General features: G+C 50.8%; 1 protein-coding gene across 1 annotated transcript in view; it reads right to left on the bottom strand.

Annotated features, from left to right (window-relative positions):
• PACSIN2 (protein kinase C and casein kinase substrate in neurons 2) overlaps nucleotides 1-24166 on the bottom strand; it is a 106155-nt gene that overhangs the window by 64877 nt on the left and 17112 nt on the right. The gene's annotated exons all lie outside the window — the stretch shown is intronic.

Here is a 24166-nt window from a genome sequence, read left to right as displayed (position 1 = left end):
GTTCACCGTTGAGCCTGTCAATTACGTCACCAGCATCATGTCAAGTAAGCATTTCCCAGGAAAACCATTCGCCCCTGGTCTCCCTCAAGGACTCGGCCGCAGAACAAGTCCTGAGCGAAAGCAAGAGCAAGTATGAAATTCAGCCTTCGTGTTAACAAAAAGGAAATTTAAATCTGTGCTATTGTGATTGCCTCTGACACACATTTCAACTTCAGAATACTTCCTGTTCAATTCTTGAAGCTATCCAGAAACAGAACAATATGCTTTGTGAGCCCACATCAGGATTCACCTATGGCAGAGTCTAATGAGAAAAAATGCAGGCCAGATTCCCAGTGCTGGAGGGAATGTGAAACAGACAGCCCTTCCACCCCTTGGTATCAAGGCAGAGCTGTGAGATACAAATGCATCGAGACCAGCCCGTGACGGACACGGGACTGTAGGGCCTTCAGAGGCCACCTCCACAGAAAGGGACGCTGCGACTCACTCACTCACTCACTGGTTCCCTCATCCCAATTCAGGGCCCTGTTTTCCACTGTTATCATCCCCACCTTCGCTCACAACATGTCCCTTCCCCCAGCTCTAGGGCCTAACCTGCCTGGGGGACGCGGAGGTTCTCAGGGCACCACTGGTCGCTGGCCTGGACAGAAGGCCCGAGCAGGCAAGTGGGCTCCTCACCTTCCTTCAGCCTGGACGGTCCTCTGGCTCACCCAACGGGAGCACAGCTTCTCGGAGGACAATGACAGCGGTGCCAACCAGAGCACCAGGAGGGAAGGCACAGTGCCGGCCTGCTGCATAAGACATTGCTCAGTTTCCTCCTTCCTTCTCCAGTTTTATAAATTCTAATAGGTATAAAATTACTGACCACAATTTCAAGTACAATTAAAATGTTTATGAAAAATGCCTGTTTTCCTATAGTATATTAGTATCAGAGACTCTTCAAAGCACATATACTCTAAACACTTCAGAAAAATACAAACAAGGGCTATTCCACGAACCTCCTCCCAAGGTATTTTGAGGTGACAGGACGGACAGTGGGAGCCGGGTGAGAGGGGGGGACCTAAGAACAGACACCCACTGTTCTCAGCAGGCCTCTATTTGCATCCAATTCCCATACTTGAATTTCAGAAAGATTCAAATTTGATATTTAGTAGAGGCTATTGGTAAGTGACCCTGGGAAGTTGTGGGTAAATTCTGTTTTGTTTTGTTTTTTAATTTAAATCATTTCCTCCTTTATTTGCATCATAATTTACTGTTTGATAGTCTATATTTTCCAAACTCGGGTCGGTGGCCTAAGAGTCAGCAAGACCTGCAGCTGCCGGCATTCCCTAACGCGCCTGAAATGCTGCCCGAGTTGGGGTTTTCCTTTCACATCCTGAAGACTCCTCTTGCAGAGGAGACTCCAGTACCTTTGTTTCTTTTATTAGTTGTAATTTTATTAAGTTTGCATTTCTCACCTAGCAGTTAGTCACATAACGAGGTTCACTTTTAACAGTAACAATCGAGACCTAGTTTACTAGGGAAGAAGCAAGAAAAACTTTATAAACTAAAGAAATCCTTTTTCTTTTTTCTTTTACAAATTCTCTCAGGGGGAGAAATATCAATGCTCTTTGTGCTTGAGGTAATTCAATATATACCTATGCCACTTAAGAAAATTATTAAGTAAAAGATGAGTATTTAAAAATGAAACAAATTAAAATGGACTCATCAGAAGCAAAAAGCCATTCTTTACCGAGTCCTGTGAATCTGGAGAAAGCAGAGAAAGGCAAGGCCAGCGACACAGGGGTCAGGACCCTCGGGTTCTAGGCTCTCAGCTGCCAAGCTGGGCGGCCCTGGACAGGTCAGCAAGGCCTTCCAACGCTTGGTCTTAATTCTTTTGTTTAAAGAAAGGAGAGGACTAACTATATTGACTCCAAGAGTTACCACAATTCTAAATATCATGTCCCCACTTTTTAAATTATGCCACCAAATAAATCATAGAATTATGTAGCCGGGAAAACAGAATACCACCAATGTATAAAAAGAAAGGAGGCCGGGGAAAGGGAGGCTGACCGTTCCTACTGGCATAAATCTCAGGCCTGCAAGACATGCTTTGGTTCGAAGTTATAAGACCTCTTCGTTATTTTCATAAGCGCAGCACTGAAGCTTCATTTAGAATTCAGTAAGATACCAGATTAAGAAGGGACTGAAGGAAATGTTCAGAATTACAAGGGCAAGGGCAGAACTGATGGGCCTGATTCAGGTGTGAGAGAAATAGTATATATTTGGGGGATTTCTAGAAAATAGAAAATATGCAATTCTAGAAGTATGAGAAATATACAAACCACAGTGATGACCTAACAAGGAAACGCGCCTCTCTGTGTGGCACGGACCGCCCCGGCACGGCACTCTCCGGAGACAGGAGGAGGGGACGCTGCCTTCCCAACGTCCTCAGCAGTGAGCAGCCCAGGAAACACGGGCGCCCAGCGACGGGTCCCTCAGGCACCAGGATTGCGGGGGAGCCTTCTCAGCACAGGAACAGGACAGAAAGGGGAGGGGCAGGGGAAGGGGGTCGCGATTTTTCAATTCCAGAATATGACCTCCAAGATAAGAAACAAATACGCATGTGAGGCCGCTCATTTACTGAAACAGTAAAACTTTTACCCATTGCTTTTTAATGAAAACAAAAAGCGCAGTGACAGCAGTCTGATGGGGACAGGACACAGGACCCTGTGGAGAAGAAGCACTGGCTGAGTTGGAGGGGGGCTGCTGGGGCAAGCGCAGGCATGTTCTGACTGGGGGTGCAGGGGAGAGGGCCCTAAAACAGCAGTCCAGAAAACGGGAAAAGCTCAGTTATTCATTTTCTCTCATGAGTCCCGTTTACATGTTTGTAGATTAGATCTGGCCGTTAAGAAAGGGAATGGCAGCAGGTAATAACCATAATGCCCGAAAGTGGGGGAAAAACAACCTCTATTAACAGTTCCCTTCAGTAACTCATTAATCCACCAGTAAAAAATAAAATAAAGTAACACATACATCTAGAAAGATGTAAGCTAGTCTAAAACAGGCCAAAGCTTCTGATTTATTCCATCTACTTTGAAATGCAGCGCACACATATGTCCAGAAACCAGAGTAAAAACTAAGCAGCCCAGCCCCTCGTTTGTTTAGACCGAACTCCATACACCAAGAAAACCAAAGCCTCAGACTTTCTCTCAGAGCGTTTTGGACAGACACTGCGCACCGTTCAGTTAGTGCCGAGCTGCGTGAGCATTTCCTTGGAAGCTCTAACACCAGGTGAGCTCGGAAGGTAAGATCCCTGATAAAGCAGCCCGTGGGGGAAACGAAACCAAGGAACAGCCGACCTCCACAAAGTTCTACCTTAAAGGGAGCGCCCACGCTGGCTCTTCTGTCAGGTGCTGGCGTCCCCCACCTGCCCCTGCAGCGGGCTCAGCACCTGCCCCCTCGCCGCCCAGCCGCTCCGTGTGACCTCCGGCTCCCCGCCGGGTCCCAGCGCATTTCATCATTTCCTGTTGGCTGCCGACTCCGCAGCCCAGATGAGGCCAGTCCCCTTTAGTCTCACAGCACCAGGTTCTCAGACCGCGGCCCACAGCCTTCTGGGACCATCACAAAAGAGCTGTCTCTTCAGAAAGTGGCCAGAGAGAAATCTTGGTATTCCACAGACAGTCAGAGAGACGAGGTCTGAGAACAAAATCATAGTATCCCCCAAAACTGCACGTGGAGCCTGTACACTAACTTACACCCTATGCGATCATCCTAGAATCTCTTCTTGCATTTGGGATTCTTCTTCTTCAGAGAAAAAAGACGTGCTCTGTACCTAAGGAGCCGGGAGGCACAGGAGTTCACATGACAGGGACTTACTTGCATGAGATAATCTTACACTGTCCCTACATGTCAAACTCAGCTTCTCTCTGACTGCACACACCAAGGCAAAGCAGCTCGTTAGTGGGAAACGCAGGCTTGCTGCTGCAGACAGGCGGGGGACCCACCTCTCCGCCGCAGCCCGCCTGCCCCCTAAGACCAGGGGCACTCAGACCCGCAAGTGTGATCACCTAGAAGTAAAAGCCAAACACAAAAACACCTCGCCTCCTACAGTTTTACAAAGAACTGAAAGTGAAGGGGAAACAATTAATAATGTAATTTCAGGCAAGGAAGAAGAGACCCTTTATCCCCTCGTTCTCCCACGTACCTGCCCACAAGACTGCATCCTGTATGCGGTGCTTTCCCTTTCGCGTAAGTAAAGAGGAGGCACAGCCCACGGAAGCTGCCTGAAGCCGGGACGGGCAGTGTGGGAAGGGGCGGGGCAGGGCAGGAGAGGTGGCAGGGGCAGCTATGAGCACTGTCCTGCTTCTGAGCTGCTACAGGCGTGCTGTGTTTGTGTTGGAAATTATGTGCACTTTTACGTGTGTATATCATGCAACAATATCAAAAAATATAAGCACTACAGAAAAGAGCAGGTATTGAAACTACTCTGCAAAAACAGACAAGAAACAGAGTCCAAGGGCTCACTTTCCCCCACAGTGCCCGCAGAACACACACGTTCACCCTCCGAGCCTGGCAGGCGGGGACAGCGGGGCCGGAACAGGGCCAGACTGCTCCCTCCCTGCAACACGGCCGAAAGGGAAGTCTGTGGCCGAGGGAAAATACGGAATTGACAAAAGAATACATTAGGGGGGGAAATTATGCTGAGCAGATATACATTATTCACCAGTGTTCCTGTTACCCATTCAAAAATGTTTAAAAACAGGCATCTAGCCCTGGCTGGAGCGACATCCCTTTTACCAAGAGGCTGCTGGTTTCATTCCCGGTCAGGGCACATGCGTAGGTGATGGGTTCAGTCCCCAGTAGGGGCGTGTATGGGGGACAGCCAGTCAATGTTCTTCTCTCACAAAGATGTCTCTCTCTCTCTCTCTCTCCCCCCCTTCATCTCTCTTTAAAATCAACGAACATATCCTCCCAGTGAGGATTTAAAATATATAAAAGCCATCTAGTCTGACCTTACAACACAAAACAGAATAGGTTAAAAATCATTCTTAAAAATCTGTGTTTAGAAACTCCTTAATGGAAAACCACCAATAAAGGAAAGATCATAGCCATACAAGGCTTAAGTACTTGACATGTGAGAATATAGTAATTCATCTTCCTACCCCCTTCCCCCAAAATCAACAAAGAAGCCAACCTAACGCAGATTTCACTGTACTCTGTGGCCAGCTTTGTTAAGTCCATTACCCCTGTACAAAGGGGCACACGTGGGAGAGCCAGGCCAGCCATGCCCATCCGGCAGCACCCTCCGCTCCGCAGGGGGGCCCAGGGTCTGCGGTAGGACAGACGGGATCAGGGGCTGGGGGCCTCACTGCCCGAATGGTCATTTTGTCCAGCGACGGACACAAGGCTGGAAAAGGCCCAGCTGCAGACCGAACTGTGCTCCCAGAGAGGGCTTCAGTGGACTTGACCGCAGCCACAGACGGGCTTTCTAAAACGAATGAGCTGGCAGTTATCTTTCTAAGTACTTCAACTAAATTTAAGCAACTACAAAAAGTATGATCACGAAAGTCTTTTTCTGGGGGTATTTTCTCCCACTAAGGAAGAATGAACACCTGAGTCCTGGCTAAGCAAGCAGGTCGTCTACATGACAGAAAACTCCTCTTTGCCCTGAGTCTCCCTTACGGTCCTTGGCTGTGGGAGGGGACAGTCACAGCAGCCCTGCTAGGCAGATGCATTAATTTTGTTTGTCTACCATCCTCACGCTCCTTGTTCTTCTTCATCCATCACACAAGCTGCTCAATGAACACGAGTATGGGCACTGTCACCGCCTCTGTCTTCCAGGGGAGAGGACTGGGGTACACAGAGGGTATATGCTTGCCCAGGACCCCACAGCTAATACGCTGGAGAGCCAGGTTTTGAACGCAAGCAGCCAGCCTCCAGAGTCCAGCTGCTAACCACTGTACCACACTGTCCCTCTACCTTGGGTCCCCTGAGGGGTCACAACTAGGTCTTAGTAAAATTTTTATTTGAGCTAAATTAAGAATGCAGACAGCAGTGGGACTATGAAGTGATGATGAGGCCAGCTTTCCAGAGTGGCCGGGCACCCTCTCCGTCCCCGTCACTGCAGCCACAGCTCCCCGGTGTCAGAGGGCAGCTCCCTTGTCCCCAGGCGGAGTTGGGACGGAAAGTCTGCTCTAGGGAAACCCATCTGCTAGCCTCTAGTATTCAGTGCCTAAACTGGTATTTCCAGTTCCAATCTGGTTTCTGTCACCAGACCTGGAGCCGCCGGGCATTCACTCAGCCAACACGAGTGCCAAGCACAGTGCTGGGCCCGGCTGCTGCCCCGCCTGCTCACAGTGCACGGTGGCCGGCAGAGGTGGAGCCCCACAGACATGGCATGAGCCGATGGGCACTAGCACCGAGGGCCTGGGGAGTGCTGTGCAGGGGGCAACGACCCCGCGTGGGAAGCGGGGCTGGGGAAGGCTTCACCAAGGAGGGGGCACAGTGGGCGCCCCAAGAGCTTGCCACTGACCTACTCAAATCACGTGGGTTAGGGAAAAAATCAGAAACAGTCCAGCCAGTTGACTAACGACTACCAGCACCACCCGTACCTCGGCCGCGGTGCACGCAGACTCCCAGGCGTAACTCACAGACAGCCCGGCACCCGACCAGGCTGCTCGTCCTATCTGACACCTCTGCTGCGTGACTGTCACGTGGTGAAAATGACGGCCCTTACTGAGCTCTTCTTAAAAACCTCATAAGGTAAGTGCTACCAGCCCATCTTACAGAGGGGAAACCGCCGCAGGGAAGCAGCCTACCCTCGCCACCCAGCGAACGGCAGAATGGGACTCTAACTGAGGTCCACCTGGGGCTTTGCGAGCCCCTCCCCTCCCCCACACTCCGTGCGTCCCGGGGAGCCAGGCAGGCGAGGAAAACTAGGGTATCTGGCAGCAGGGCCTGTCATACAGGGGAAGAGGCACATTTCTACAACACGACCCGACCCCCCCCACCCCCCCCCACCCCCCCCCCACCCCCCGTCTCCTGGTTTATTCAGGTATGACTCACCCACCGCACAGCTCGGCCGTTTAGGGCGCCCGGCTCACTGGTGCTACTGTGCTCACGGGGGCGAGCAGTCACCGCCCGGTCAGCTTTGGGGCCTCTGGTCACCTCAGAGAGCAGCCCCGCACGCTTTCGCTGTCACCCCGCTCTCTCCTGGCCCCCCGCCTGCCCCGAGCAACCACAGGGCGCTTCTTAAAGAGGCTGCGGGCGCGCAGTAACGAGCCAGGCTGGTCATAAACCAGAGCGAGTTGCAGCTCTGGGCCTCAGCCCTGCTGCTGGGCTGAAGCTAACGCTGAGCTGGGCCGGGGACAGGGAGAAGCTGGACAGCGCAGGAGCAGGGGCGGGGGGGACAGGTGGAGGTACCTGGCAGCCCCCCACGCTAGATGGGTTCCATAGTTCTGATGTCCCTGACCTTAACAACCCTGAACACAGAGCCCGGTGGCCTACCACCAGCAAGGAGGGCGGCAGTCATGCAAAAACCCGAGAGCCCCTCTGATCACAAGGCCTCTCGCCGTTCAGAATGCCCGGCTCCTCATCACCAGAAAGGCCAAGACCACGATGGTACAGGGGAGCAGAAGGGAGTCGTTCTGAGGAGCCAGGCTACTCAAAGGCTGGCAGGACTCACGGCCCTGATGGAAGGGCAAGACACCCCCCCACCCCGCCACTGTGTGCTCGTCTGTTCTCTCAGCCTTCCATCAAGGAAGGATGACAGACAGGCCCTGCAAATACTCCTGCAGAGCCACAGCTTCTCTGTCACACTTCTCCACACAGGACACCAAAAACCAACCGTGGTCCTGGCCTCTGTGGCTCGGTTGGGTGGAGTGTCGTCCCATAAACCAAAAGGTCGCAGGTTTGATTCCTGGTCAGCGCACTTGCTTGGGCTGCGGGTGCGCATGTGAGAGGCAACTGATCGATGTCTCTCTCCCTGTCTTCCTACCTCTCTCCCCCGCTCTAAAATCAATAACCACGTCCCCAGATGAGGATTAAAAAAAACAAAGGAGTGTGCATGACACACACGTGGAAACCACTCACACGTAAAAGAGCCACTGAGCGATGCCACGGGTAAATCACAGAATCGTCACGGTGAGCAGGAGTGCACACTGCACGTGTCTGTTTCTACAAGATTCTACACCAGGCAAAACTCATCTCTAGTGATGGGTCCCTGTCTGCCTGGGGCCAGGGGGAGGGTGCGGCAGGGGCCTGGTGACACTTACTTCCCGGAGTGATGGAAACGTTCTGTATCGTGACTGGGACCGTGTGTACCCAGGTCTAGCATGCGTTCAGTTGTCCGCAAGTTATGTCTCAATAAAGAGAGAAGGGAGGGGGAGGGGAGGGAGGAGACGGGGGGGGGGGGGTTGGGTGCAGAAGACAGGAGAGAAGGGAGGAAGAAAGAGAAAGAGGAGAAAAGGAAGGAAAGCCCCCTGCAGGTCTTGAACAACAGGACCGTCCTCCCACGGCGGCACCCGCAGCAGCAGGACGGCTGCCTGCCCACCAAGGCCGCGCTACCGGGTGCCTGTGACTCGGAGACCCAGGGACGTTCGCGGAGAGTTGGCACCAAGCGTACTTGACTGGGGCTCAGTTCTTGGAACGACTGGTCCTCTAACGTACACAAAGGACTGTGAGGAACCAGAATGGCCTACTTTTATCCAGGTTAACTCACTTTTCTCCACTATCAGGTACAAAAGTGTGAAAACACCAGTCAGCAACTTAGAAATGGCAGCTCTCGGGGACAGGCTCCAATGGCTGTGTAGTTAGTAAAGGTAAAATCTGATGCGATAATTACAGGGGTTAGCTTTTCTGTGTCTTAAGTAAATCTTAAAATTCTAGAAACCTACCATATTCATAAACAGGATATGTAAAAACCTTCTGCTGTGATAGGCCCATCTTCTGTTGCTGTTAGAGAGGGTAGTGGTTATGTTCAAATCCTACTTGTTAACCTTTCATATTTTTCATAAACCAAGACAAAAATAGAGTCATCCTGCTTTTACTCTTCCCTGTATATACAGAAGAAGGAATAAACCAAGCCAAATTTCTAACACTCTCTGTCAAAGAAGGTGCCAGGACAAGCTGAGCTAAGTACCAATTCTATCTTGGGCAAAGTAAAAAAAAAAAAAAGAAAAAAAAAGTTAAAACCCTTTGTATAAGCTTCTTTGCTTCTCTGGCACTTGCCCAATGCTGGGGTGGGGTGGGGATGAAGCCAGACTAATTAAAGCAGAAAGCCCAACAGGCAAAAACGTTAACGCACCAATGTGACAGAAACACATGTTCATTTTTTTCCTACACGTTTTAGAAAAAAGCCATCACGAGAAGTGACAGCCGACCTGACAGACACAGTCCCTCGGTGGTGAAGACGTGACACAGCCCCTAGTCCTGGGACAGCCCAAGCCTTCTTTGGGCGCACAAGGGAGACGGAAGATGGTCCCAGAAGGGGGGTCTGGCTTCAGAAAGGAGCTGGCCGAGGTCTGTGGTGGGGCTGAGGGTACGCCACGTCCGTGTTTTATGGGAGGTGTGTTGGTACGATCTCTCCCCTACATGTACCTTCTCTATGCGGGGCTCTGTAGGTTACCGGCTAAATAACTCACCGCCCTCGTCCTTAAACAGCTCAGGGCCTAGGAGGGCAGACCGCTAGGGGACCACACACTGCACGTGCTGCAGCACTGACCTAGGCAGGGAGCGCTGAAGCGGGAGTGGGGGTGGGGGCTGGACAGAGACCGGGGCCCGCTCCCCAGGAAAGCTGGGCTCTCAGCTGAGTCAGGTGAAGAAGGGCTGCGTCCCTCTGTCCCTCTGGCTGTCACCTCCCCTCTCTGGCTGTGGCTTTCTCCACCCACAAGGGCAAGGAGGGCCCCAGGCACAAGCTCCCAACTTTACTGACCAGAGTCTTCTATTCAGGGCAGGAGAAGCGCCCAACACAAGGTCACCAGCCTTATGTTGCCCACCAAGGACATCAAAGGGAAAAAATCTTTCACCTCCCGTTATTTCATTTCAAAGGCATTTTAACACTAAAAAACAAGTATACAACCTCAGAATAAATGAAAAGCCTCACACTAAATATCTTTAGCTTTGTAAAAGAAAAACTACTATTGACGTTTTGGCTGCATGACAGTAAAAATATCATCATGAACTGGTTGGTGTTTAGAAACCCTACAAACAGATAATAAAATTAGATGCTATTTTGCACACGTGCCAAGACCTTTACATACGCCGATACCTTGCGAGGGTATCAGCTCAGGGGCAAGCGGCCTGCCCATGCCACACAGCAGTCCCCATCTGCCCGCCCCCACACACCACGATGTCATGGGAGGGCTCTGTGGTCCTCATCAAAACTAAACACCCATTTTATTGTTGTTGCTTGGGGGATGGCGAAGGAAAAGTCGTTCTGCCATCTTTGGTTTTTCTTTGTCGTTCCAAACAACCAACTTCAATCCTTTTGTGAAACCGGGAGAGGTATAAATACGGCACCAAATGAAGAGGTGATCCCAAGCACTCCGAATGGCACCAGCACCTCCTCCTTCCTCCTCCACGTGGGGCCAGTGCCAGGGGAAAATAAGACGGGGAAGATGAGTAAGAACAAAGCACTATGTGCCGAGAAGTAAACACTTGAACCCTTATTCAGGATTTTTAGTACAATAGTTGGATGTGGCCTGTAATAAATACACATTAGGTGTTTGATAAGTGAATGACTCTAAACTCGGTAACACTGTTGGGTGTCATCTAACCTCAATTCAGAAAACATGGTCTCTAACTGCTGAACGCTTCCATTCCAAGTCTGAATATGGAGTTGATTACAAATAGACACCAACTATAACCTTAAATGTGCATCTGACTTTACAGACGTTTTGGTTTTCTTCTACCTTTATCATTTAAGTTAAACTCCACTGTATTTAAACATCTTTTGATTCAGTGAGCCCAGCTGTACTTCCACACGGGATGAGATCCCGCCACATGAGGACATGAGCCAGGTCACCGTTACCGGCTGATCCCCCACGGGACCCTCCACAGACGTCTGCGTGGAAACGCAGTGCTGAGTGGGACCCTGGCAAACCCCTAAGCATCGGCTCCCCTGCCTGTACTGTGAAGACGGCCTCAGCAGCTGCCTCAAGCCTTGTGCAGATTAAGGGAGGCTGCGCACACGCAGGGCTTTTCAAACGGGAGCCATTGTGGTCATCTGGTGACAGAACTGGAAGCTCCCAATGATGTCGATCACAACTCAAGCCACAGAAGGGTCCAAGGGACCTCTCTAAGGGTAGGGGTGAAACACAGCAGGCCGTGTCCTTACATGGCAGCAGCATAAGGTTGACCCCAGGAAACTCAGAGAGCAGGCGACTGATGAACATCGGAAAAATCAATGAATCGCCCCAACAATCCAAATGGAAGCGACTGGCAGAACTCACAATGATCGCAAGGAGTTACGTGTAGATAAGGACGGGGCTGTTCAGAAGGCCTTGTAAAGGGGAGCAACGTGAGGGGACTTTGCCCAGAACCAGCTGGGCTGTGCGCCAGAGTGCCAAGTCCAGGACGACGCTCGGACTCTTGCTGGGAAGGTTGGGGTGCCGCCGTGGACCTGCTATGAGCAGCCTGGCAGGAGTCACAGGAAAAAAGCAAGCCACTCAGCCCAGCAGTGGTCACGGTGCACTTGTAGTAGGATAGGTGGCCCAGCTGAAGACACTGCATAGACGAGGGAGATGTATTTCCCACGCATGAAACCAGCTGAAGATGGGTAGACAGGTTACAGAACAGTTTAAATGGTATGATCCCGTTTGTTTTTAAAAATCACATTTGTGTGTGTGTCAACGCAAGAATCTGGAAAATTGCACATCAAAGTGTTGGGAGTGACCTTCTTTTTTAGAGGATGTGTATTTGTATTTCACAAAACGCATGGGTTAATTTCATAATGAAGGGATAAACTCAGTTCCTTTACGAGCTCTGAAAGCTGGGCGGACAACATGGAGGTGGGGGGGGCTGCCCAGAGCCCCATCGCGGCACCACGGGCGGGCGGGGCCCCAGCACCAGCAAGTCCTCTGTAAACCAGCAGACACAAGCAGGTGTCGGCACAGCCCCGCCTGCAAGGCTTCTGTAAAATCCCATTCTGGAAAAGCCATGAACAAGTGGCTATCAACCAAGGGCTGCCTTTCCAGCAGTGAGCCCTGCAGCTGGCTTCACCAATGGTGCAATAGTTCACGTGGGCAAGAGAAGGGCCGTGACTCCTGGGCGCTTCACACTACCTACTCCCTCAAGTCTGAGACTGTATGAACCATTTCTGTAAAGGAACATAAATCCCAGGCCGAGTCAAGACCTCCAGCTGCATCCCAAAGCAGCAGGTGCTAGCCCAGCCTGAGACCAGCAATCTCATCTACAGTGTGCAGGTTCTTTAAGACTCTGACATCAGTTAATTGCACTCAGAGGCAGGTCTCAAGAAGACATTTGAGTGAGTAAACAAGTCTTAGTTCTCCGGCCCTGGCTGGTGTGGCTCAGTAGATTGAGTGCAAACTGCAAGTTCGCCGGTTCAATTCCCAGTCAGAGCACATGCCTGAATTGCGGGCCAGGTCCCTGGTCCAAGAGGCGACTGATTGATGTTTCTCTCCCTCTTTTCTCCTTCTCGTTCCTTCGTTCTAAAAATAAATAAATATAGTCTTTTTTAAAAACGTCTTGGTTCCGCACACATGGAGTAGGGTTGGGGAAATTTATAAACCATCGAGAGTGAATCACGTGACGCCACGTTATACTTCACGACAGCGTGCACTTTCACACCTCACAACGCTGTCACGGTGTGTCTGTGGGTTAAGGAGGGGAACAAGAAGACAGAGTGTTTACCCAGCCCCTTGGTCCCTCTGTTCTTGTTCCCTCAATACACTCGGTCACGATCAACTCACACTCTCCGCCTATTGGAAAGTGTCTCGGGTCCAAGAGCGGAGACGGGGATCTTTACGTGGTATCGGTATTTCTCTGTTACATTTGTTGAAAGACCAGACTTACGGCTGTAAGGTCAAAACACAGATAAGAAACAGGCCACCTCACATTCATGAGATTCAGATGTTCTTTCCAACAAATTAGTGTGACAGTAAGTGGTACAGATTTTCTTCCTTTTCCATACATGTATCCCAACTAATTTGTAACCTCATTTTAATTGAAATTCTTTTCTGATGGCACAAACAATTTTTCTTCCTCAAAGATGTTAAAGGAATGTTATTGCTACAGAGCTGCTAGCAATACCACTTACCATTGGTTTAGACGTAAGGTTTTTTCCTAAGGAGTCCTTCGGGAAAGAACCAAATACGGCCTGAACAGCTCAGGCAACAACCGAAGTCATAACACCTTCACTATCAGAACAACTTGGGATTCATTATGTCTGCAGATTGGAAATGTTTTTTCTTTATTTTTATGGAAAATGTCAAACATATAAAAAGTAGAGAGACTAGAAAATAACTTCTAGTTTCAACCATCATCAGCACACGGCCAGCCTTGTTTCACCTGTGACTGCGAAAACCATTAACTGCTCACAGACTCACATGACCCAAATGTGTCCTTACTTGGCCTGGCTGGTGGGTCCACACTGACCCTGACACCCACAGCCCCCGTCCTCACAGTGGGAAGACAAAAAGCAGGCAAAGCAGGGGCCTGTCCTGAAGGGACTAGCACATTTACGGAGAACCAGAGCCACTTCAACATATATAGAGCCAAGGAATGAAAAATGAAAACACTGCAAGGTGAACTCAACAGGGTTAAGTCACGCTGATGTCACTCAACTCCCGGACGTGACATGACGAGGAGGCACTTCAGCTCTGCGGCATTCGTCCCCAAAACTCATAAGCCCTGTCTAACAAGATGGAAAAACAACAGGCAAACACAATTCAAGGGCCATTCCACAAACTATCCAACTAGGAAGCGCTCTTCAAAACTGTCGAGGTCATGAAAAACAAGGAAAGACAAGCTGTCACCAAGCAAGGAGACTAAGGAGACGTGGCAACTCACCGCAGCATGACCTGGACTGGATGCTGGAACAGTGCAAGAACTGGTGAGATCTGAGTCAAGGCTCTACTTAGTTAATAACAGCAGACCAGGGTTAATTTCTTAATTCTGACAAATGTGCTGGAGCTATGAGAGGTGTGAACATTAGGGGAAGCTGCGTGAAAGGAATGTGGGAACTCTATTACCTTTGCAACTTTTCTATATATCTACATATCTAAGATCTTTTTCCAAAATAAATTTTATTACAGAAATAATAATATAAAAACTTTAACTGGCTAATGAATATTCATTATATCCTTTCCAAGAAGGATTCAGTGACAATGTGGTTTTTATTTTTAAATTAAGCCAGGACAGATGAAGCCTAAAGAAACAGCAATTTATTTTTAAATATCTCAAAGAAAGTAAGCGCCCGAAAAGGGAGGCGGGCCTCTGTGTGGTACAGGCCACCCCACACAAGGTGAGGGACAGCAGCGCACCACTGGACGTGGGGGGTCTGACTGCAGGGATGAACTCTGCTGACAATGAGAAGTGACTTCCACACCACAAGGCCGTCCCCGCCTGGTTGCCAATCCCTCCCGCCGCAGTGCTGGCAGGTGCCGAGGGTCTCCCTGCGGCCCACCCCCCTGCTGACCGCAGCCTCCGCAGCCCTCTCCCCTCCAGCCCACCCTTGCGGCAGCGTCCGACAGTCCGCAGTCCTGCCAGGCTGAACACAATAAAAGGAGGAGGTGTTGCGACCATATGATAATTCATTTTTAAAAACTAGTTTTTCATGTCTCTGGAGAAAAGATGACCTGTGAGCAGAGTGTGCATTGGGAAGCCAGAGGCTGTAGCTGGGTGTTGTGTGGGGGGGGGTGCAGCTGGCAGCAGCAGCAGCAGCGGGGCTCTGCCTTCGGGTGTTCTGACCTGGAGGCCACCGGGCTGCCTCCCAGGGACCAAGTCACTCAGGCTTGTCAGTGGCTTTGCAGGCACTTCTTTATAACAGGCCTTACGCTTTACACAGGACCCAGGTCTGGAAATAACAGCACGCGCCTGGATTTTCGAGTTACGAGCAGCCTGCGGGGTTTAATGAGTGCCGAGGTTAGAGCGTAGGGAGCAGCTTCCACAGAGCAGCCGGACCTCCGCCCACGGGCCGCAGCGGGCACGCGCGCACCTGCCCATCGGCCGCGGAGCCTCTGCGGGAAACGCTCCCGCCCAGGCCGCCCCGCAGCGGGGCACTGAAACAGCGGACACCAGCAGTGGTGCTCTCAGAGAGCGCCCTTTTTAAGCAAAGACAGGAGACTTCCAGAAAAGGGTGCACTTGTTCCCCAGAACAATCTGAAGGTGACAGAATCGGCCATGCCTCTCGCGGACGAGGCAGCCCCTCCTGAACAGCGACTTTATTTCCACTGAGCCAGCAGCTGAAGGGTGTCTTGCAAAACACAGGGCAGAACTTCCCCAGTGCTCTGCCTGACGCCACCGGCGAGCTGTAGGGCGGCTTTGTCCTTTCACTGCACGTTGAGAAAAGGGCCACATGTGCTTTTTCCATTCATTTTTAAAATGTTTTCTTCAACTAGAAACTCTTCAAATATACCCTGGACTTTACACAACTGAGGGTTGTGAAGTTCACAGGCAAGCTCTCGGGCCACGTGCCCGCGCTCCAGCAAGTCTGGCAAGCCCACAACGGTGTGAGGCCCGGGCCGCTCCCCCAGACCACGGGGGAGGGGGCTGCTCTCCTCTCTGAGGGGGCCTGTCCCCCGGTCCCTTCCCCATCACACTTCACTGCACCTGTGCCCTTGGAAAGCGCGGTGACAGGGCTGAGCACCTAGGGGCACGGCATGTCCTGGAAGAAGAAAGAGAAAGCCCACGGGAGAAAGGGCAGCCTCACGCCTGGGCAGCAGCAGGGCTCTGGGAGGCGCCAAGTCGCAGGAAGAGCGGTGCAGCCTCAACCTGCAGCCCCCCCAGCTGTGGAACCCCAGGTCGATCTCTCTCTGGGCCTCCGTTTCCTCAACTATAAAAATACCAGCACCTTCCCACCTCTTGCCCTTCTTCCTCCACCCCAGGGCAGTGCCAGACAGCCATCTGGAGCGAGTATACACGCTCTGCAGGCCCAGCCGACCTCCAGGGAGGCCTTGCCAACGCTCAGAGGGTGCAAGTCCACTTGGCAACGCCCCGTCGGAGCCACACCACGCCATACACCCCCCACGCCTCGTATAGGGGGTGTCTCAGTCCCCACTCTGACTCTCCTATCACTCTTGCATAGGTCCGGACCTGAGTCTAACTTGTCATGTTTCTCAAACCCAATGTCAATGCTCAGCTATCAGCATTTATGAAGCTCCCACCACACGTGTGCCACAAAGTGCTTTTAAGGGACAGAGAAATCCATTAAGATAAAGTCCCCATTCTTGTGATTTATTCATGAGGAAGATAAGACTAAAACCCTTTTTTTTTTAGAGAGAAGGGAAGGGAGGGAGAAAGAGAGAGAGGGAGAAACATTGATGCGTGAGAGTCACATCAATCAGTTGCCTCTCCCACACCCCCAATTGGAGACCTGGCCTGCAACCCAGGCACGTGCCCTGGCTGGGAATCGAACCGGGGCCTTCAGGTTCACAGGCCGGCACTCAGTCCACCGAGTCACACGAGCCAGGGCTAAACTCCTTCTGCTAAAAGGTAGAACAGAGGAAAGAAGAGCTGCCTCTTCAGGAGGTATGCTGAGCACATGCAAATCAGAAACAGACCCACAGGGCTGGGGGGAGAAGGAACAGGAGTCGTGTGGTGGGTCCGAGCCCCAGCGTGGGGGGATGGGAGGGCTCTGCAGGTGATGCTGGCAGTGGCCGCACAGCAGTGCGAGTGTGCTCGGGGCCGCAGAACCGCACACCTAACACGGGCTCACACGGCCCGGACCGGGGGCTCAGGTGGCCGGGCGTCGTCCCGCAGAGCGGTCGGTGTATCGCTCACACCCACGTTTCTCTCCCTTGGTTTCTCCCTCTCTTCCCCGCTCTCTAAAAATACATAAATAAAATCTGTTAAAAATGGCTAAGATGGTAAATTTTCTGTTACGTATATTTCACCGCAATAAAAGGTAAAATCTAATTTAGGAAACAGACCCCCACGTGTTTCTAAGCTTCCGTGACAGAGGCGATGCCCTGAGGCGCAGCAGGGCCACAGTGTGATGCTGACTCTATTATCACCCCCTCGGGAGAAAGTAAAGCTGGATTCCTTCCACAGCAGATGCAAAAATCAACGACAACGGTCAACTCCAGATGGACAAAGGCTTAACTTGAAAAGCAAAACTTTAAAATTGTTCAAAGAAAATACAGAAAGATATGGCTTTATGACATTGAGGCAGGGAAGGATTTCCTTCACAAAGGACACAACATTGGAATTTAAAGTGTTTAGCAAAAGACAACGTAAAGAAAAGACATACACAAACTTAGACACAGTATCTGTATCTAATATAACCAATAAGCGGGTATACAGAATGTATTTTTTTAAAAAAAAAACAACACTACAGTCAATAAGAAAAATACAGACAACTCAAGAGAAAAATGGGAAAAGCCCGAATCAGGCATGTCCCACAAGAGAGCCTATGAACTGCTAATACCCCTGTGACACAAGGCTCGTCTCCTCTATCACCAGGAGAAAAGTCCACCAAATGGGTGCCATTGAGAAATACGACAATAGTCAGTGAGGGAGAGGACGTGGGAGCCTGCTCACACGGCGGGGTCAGTTGGGAGTGGCATCTGCGTATGCCGTCCTCACAGCACCCCAGGAGCCAGCAAGTCTGCCCCTCTGCGCAAACCTGAGAAGTGAGTGCAGCAGGAGGCCCACATAAAGAAGGCTCAGAGCTTCGGTCCTCCCAGCCGTCAACAGAAGGCCAAGGCCACAGTACCGGGGCGCAGGAGAAGGGTCAGTTACGGTCTATGCACATGATGGTTAATTTTGTGTCAACTTGACTGAGCCCCAAATGCCCAGATATTAGGTCAAACATCATCTGGGTGTTCCTGTGAGTGTTTTGAGATAAGATTATTATTTCCATTAGTTAAGGAGATTGCCCTCCATAATATGGGTGGGCCCAATCCAATCAGCTGAAGCTCTGTACAGAACAACAATGAAAAAGATCCCAACCCTCCCACACACACAAGTGGAAACTCTCTGCTACCGGCCTTCAGACTTCACCTGCACCATCAATGCTGCCAGGTCTCTCGGCCACCAGCCTTAGGACGGGACTGGGCTGGACTAGCGGCTGCCCTGGGCTGCAGATCTGGGCTTGCTGGTCTCCATAATCACGTGAGCCAGTTCCTTAAAATAAATCGCTTTCTATATATGCACACACATCCTGGTGGAGAACCTCGACTAATATAATACACACAGTGGACTATGGACTATTATCCAGCAATAAAAATTAAGGAAAACCCCAATTTGCAGATTACTGGATTTCCTTTTTATAAAGGTCATAAACAAAACCGGAATATATTAGTTATAGATACACATATGTATAAGTATTCTTTAAAAAAAAAAGACAGAAAGAAAGGCAGAAAGAAAGGAAAGAAAGAAAGAAAGAAAGAAAGAAAGAAAGAAAAGCAAGGGACTAGGGAACAATAACATTTCCGGGTTGCACTGCCCCCCCCCCCCAGCCAGTGCCCCTGAGGAGAGGAACCCCACCCCCTCCGAGGTGCACAATGCTGTCAAGCTGGGAGGCTGGCTTCCAGGTTTCCATAGCTATGCTTCAGAACTTAGATGCCCATCACCCATTGTTTACATAAATTTCAGGCTGTCTAATAAAACATTTCTAAGCTAGAGATGGACAAGAAAAGTGCCGTAAGAAAGACACAAGGAAAGAAACATGGGCTCACCAAATGCCAGGCCAAAAGCAGGCCAATGCCAAGAGGCCCCCTCCCCCCAAAAGGTTTTGCAGGCCGGCCAGGCAGGTCCAACCTGACCTGAAGCCCTCCAGCTTTCCAGCACTCAGGCCCTCCCTCCCTCCCTCTCTCATTCCGGGAGTGCTGGCACCTTTGTTTGGCAGGTGGAGGAGGAAGGGCGGTTAGAAATTATGACTGCGCTCATTCTTCCCAGAGCGGGTAGAGCCCCGAGCACCTGCCAGCTTAACCCACCTGTTGCTGACCCTCAGCACTGTGCACGTCACCCTTGGTTCCCAGTGTTCCGCCCCCTCCCACGAAACTGCTCCCCTGGCCCGTCTGAGGCGGCTTGTTCCTTTCACAACCCTCTTCCCCGCCCAGCTCCAGGAATTCATTCCTGGTGCCTGCAGGGCGAGACCAGGAGGCCTTCCACTCACATGGCAGAAGGCCACTGGGAAGTGCAGAAAAGAAACACTGGGCCAGACCAGGCTGGACAGACACTGTCACAGCCGCTCCTCTGCCTCCTTTCCCCATGAGCCTGTCCTCCGCTCTTCTGGGGGCTCACAGATGTGGGGGAACAGTGCTCCATGCAGGCCTCCCTGTCATCCCAGGAGCCTAATGAAAGGGCCCCTTAATGTGCTTGTGGCTGGGATCCGGTAACTAGCTTTGTATTCATGTAGATCACTCCTATGACCATTTTACTTAGATTTTTATTAGGGTTAGCGGCAGAATTCTATTGTATGCCTTTCAAACACCTGTAAACATATATCAGCATAGGTTTTCCTTTGAATTTTATGCAGTGCACTATTACGCATGACATTTATCAAGCACTGACTATGCACCAAGCCCCGCTCCAACCCCTTCACACCTACTGTGCCATTTACTCCGTGTAGCGGTCCTGTACAATGCCACCATTCCTGTCCTGCTCATTTTACAGGTGGAGAAGGAAGTAACCCAGCCACGGTCAGAGTCAGGAGATGCCAAGCCCGGGACACACTGTGCTCGAAGCCCTGAGCCAGAACTTCCCCCAGCCAACCAGCTTCTCACCAGGCACTCTCTGTGTTTCTGGAATAAGCCTTACCCGGTCATGGAGAAGGAATCTTTTAATACACTACTCTGTTCAAATTATTAGTTACTTAGAAATGCTGCAAACATATACACGTACATACAGGTTGGGTCAAAGGTAGGTTTACAATTGTTCACATGGAAAACAATACAATAACTAATAAAAATAATAAGACAAGAATAAACCCTGTGTTCCACATACAACTGTGAACCTACTTTTACCCCACCCTGCGTGTGTGTGTATGGAAATATATATATTTGCCTACTATATACATGTACCTAGGAGATTTGTCTATAGTTTTCTCTAGATCATGGATGAAACAGGAAACTTAAACACCAAAAAGAAAAAGACATATTTGACATACATAAAAATCTTTAAATTTAATAAAGACACCTAAACAAAGCAAAAACAAATTGTAGGGAAAAAAAGCGGGGGGCAAGGCATACCTGCACTATGTACAACCGAGGATTTGTAGGCCAATACACAAAGCTCTCCTAACCTGAAAACAAAAACATCCACTGGGGGAAACGGACGAAGGATATGGACATGGAGTTCAGAGAAAAAAAAATGCAAATAGTCAATATGCACGCGAAATGATGCTGAACTTCACTGGTACTCAGGAAAATGCAATTAAAATAACAATGAGATAGTATTTCACCCATCAGATTAGCAAAAAGCAGCATCTGGTGCTGGTGGACGTGCCCAGAAAAGGGTGCGCTCATACACTGCCGGCCTGCGTGTGTCCGCAAAGGGGCTGAAGCCATTCGATCTGGGGAAACTGCCGGAAACTACCCACCTGGAGCGCGATCTAGAATACAGCTCCCACCCACTCACTCACTCATTCTTTCTTTCACTCATTCATCATAAACACCTACAACAGGCAGGGCACCATTAGATCTTGGTTCTCAAAACGCTTCCCATCAGAAGAATGGAAGCCAAACAGAAGTGGAAACAGCCAGCTGCTGAGTGATGCCGACAGTACATGCTTCCTTTTCTTAAATCACGCGCGGGCGTGTGAGAGCCTGGGGACAGCTGTGGGGGGCTCTGCCCCAGCGGCGCAGGTGCTGGCGGGAGCTTACGGCCGCTGTGCTGTGTATGCGTCTTTCTGTTCCGCTTGGTGTGAGCGCAGAGTAAGGGATGCCACAACCCGGCACTTCGAGAACCGGATGGAGAGGACTGCAAGCAGCTTGGCTCACACCCAACAACGGGGAGCACAAGGCCCACGGCGACCTGGTGCCCTCTACCCGGCCAAATGACGGCAAAGCTGGCCCCCTGCCCTCAGACGACCCGTCTCCTCCCGTGGGCCCGCTCACCCACACAGGCAGAGCACAGGAAGGCTCCTGCGCTCGTGCGGACGTGCGGTTTCGGGAGGCGGTCTGGCAACGTTTCTCGGGTGCCTGTGAGCCACGGCACTTACGGCCTGATTGCCTGTGGATGATGTGCTACGCTTTTTAGCTTCCAGGAGCGCAGGTGGCTCACTGGAGAGACCAAGTGTGCCTGCTCCTGGACGCCTCCTGGCCCTTGGTTAATGCGTCACCCCGTTTCATGGGGCTCTCCGGGAAGCATTTCTGAAAGGGCTGCCCCTTGCCCAGGACCCAGTCCTCCTCCTCCTCCTAACAGCATTCCAGCTGGGCTCTGGGGAACGCCCCCCACCGTACCGCACCCCACCCCTGCGAAACAATCATCCCTCCCCAGCCCCTGTTCAGGTTCCCTCAGTCGGTGAGGCCACCCACTCACTGTCCCAAGGAAGTGCCTTCATGCACAGGTTGGCTCAGGACAGCAGAACCATGACGGGGGCGCCGTTTCCTGACTGAGAGGAGCCCCGTCCTTTCCGACGAAGCCCTCGCAGCAGAGCCCAGAACACAAGGGAACTCGGGGCTGGGAGAAGCAGCCTGCGCCTCTGCGAGAGACTGAGGCCCGGACACTTCAGACACACGGCAGCCGTCCTCGCCGAGGCCCAGGGCTCAGCGATACTTACACCTGCTCACACCTCTGCTTACAGGAGGAGATTCGACTAACCACAAGCAGAAATGAATGGCTCAGGTCAGATACCTGCTCCTTCCTGAATCCTGATCCCTTCCTGCTGTGAGTACATGCTCTCTCTGAAGGCGTCTGCCATTTTTTAACTTGTGTTTTAGTTACCAAAATACAGACATTGTCCCCACTCGGCTGGAAGCTTCCCGAGAGAGGAATTGCTATCTAACTCACTAATGGGCCCTCCTGGGACAGTGAGACCATGAGGCAAACAGACCCACGCGTTGCTCAGTGTGCGAGACAGGTGTTTGTCCCTAAAACTGTTTATGCCAATTGTGCATATAAACATGATATATATGCTTCATAAATAAGACACACATACACACAACTATGTAAATCTGTGAAATAAGCACAGTTGTTTCTATGAAAACTGCAAGTGGCTAAAACCTTAAAAACTCTTTTTAGCCCTGGCTGGTGTGGCTCAGGGGACTGAACGCTGGCCTGTGGACCAAAAGTTTGCCGGTTCGATCCCCAGTCAGGGCACAGGCCTGGGTTGCGGGCCGGGTCCCCAGTTGGGGGCGTGAGACATGCAACCCGTTGCTGTTGCTCTCCTTCTCTTTCTCCTCTCTCTAAAAATAAATAAATTAAAAAAAATTTTTTAAACTCTTTTTAAAACCCTAAATTATAGGTGTGGGTAAGACAGGTAAGACAAGTATAACGAAACGGGTGAAAGTGTAAAACTCTAGGATTTAGCAACTCAGGTTACTTCCTGCAGCTGAGCTCTCAGTCCTCTTCAGGCAAAAGCCAGCGCTCAGACACAGTAAGTGAGTGATAGGTGTAGTTTATGCAAGAAAACAACTGGCACTTCTGATCAGCAGAGGCAGAGTTTTAAAAAGGGTCAGTAAAAGGCTGGCATATGAGATACATTGATTTTTATAAGTTAAAAATAAAATGCCTAACTATGTATTGATCTTTATGATTCTTGCTGTATCCAACGTCTTTAGCTCACTGACTGCTGGCTGGTCCCAATCCCATGAAACAAATTCTGAGTGACCACTGGTCAAGGGTCATGTCAAGTCCTGGGGCAGCACCGCCACATGGAAAACAAACTCATGGGAAACTCAGCTGCGTGAGCTGTGCACGCACAGGCAGTGGGGCTCGGCACTTAGCGGGGCCCTAAAACACTCTTCCCCGCCGCCAGCGAGAACAGTGCCGCCCTGGCCGGCGAGGCTCAGTCGGCTGCGCGTCGCCCCCCGGAGTGAAAGGTGGCTGGTTCAGTTCCCGGTCAGGGCACGCACAAGAGACAACCGATCTAGGTGTCTCTCTCACATCCGTGTCTCCCTCCCTCCTTCTCCCTCCTTTCCCCTCACTCTAAAATAAATAAATAAAATCAAGAAAGAAAGGAAGAAATAAAATAGAACAGCAGTAGAGGACAAATTTTAAAAAGCACCTAATTCAGAATTCTCAATTTCTAATCTAAACGAAAAAGCCCCAGGCTTCCCTGAAGGTACTGGATGTTCTGTGAACCTAATACAACTCTGCTCCCCCTTCCCGCCCTCTCCAAGCTGAATCTGAAGATGAAGTGAAAACCCACCAGCCAGGGACAAAAGCACAGTGACTGTGACCATCTGCGCCTGACCTAGGATGGCTGGTTAGCTACACGCGATGTGCAGAGATGGCCCCCAGCAGAAAACCACTCCCTTTACTTGGTGCTTCGGAGCATCTGGGAATAAGGAGTAAACCACAGGAAATGGAAATTAAATTTCTCTTACTTCACCTGTGGCAGAAGGTTGCAAGGCTTCAACCTATTTGACCGTCACAAGATCAACTTAACATGGGCAGGGCCGGGCATCTCCCCATCACAGAGACACTGGTCTCCTCTTGGCACATCAGCAATGCCACCAATTTAGTAACAAGGATCGTAAAGCCAAGCGGTGGTGCTGCTTCAAACTGAAGAATTCTAATCTGGTCAAACAGCCCAGCTGCTCCCGCTGCTGATAAGAAAATGAAGACTCGGAAGAGAGAGCTGCCCAAACCACTCCTGTTCTGGGTCAGAAGAGTTAATAAAAAGTGTTACACCAAACCTGTCCTCCAACCTTCAGCAGCGGCCTCCCACGCCCGGCCTTCTCCGGCCTCAGCGGCCCCCCCTGCGGAAGGGGCTGCAGCCCCCCTAGCACTGTTGTGAGGACTGATGGGTAAATACAGGGCGAGGGCTTGCAGCCGAGGCGACGCCCGCTGTGTTAGGTGCTAGTTAGTACCTGCAGCACAGGAGCCAAGACCAACTGCC

The sequence above is a fragment of the Furipterus horrens genome, unplaced genomic scaffold (genome assembly GCF_987537825.1).
Source record: "Furipterus horrens unplaced genomic scaffold, mFurHor1.1.pri manual_scaffold_4, whole genome shotgun sequence".
NCBI lineage: Eukaryota > Metazoa > Chordata > Mammalia > Chiroptera > Furipteridae > Furipterus > Furipterus horrens.
This window is presented reverse-complemented; position numbering and strand designations above follow the sequence as displayed.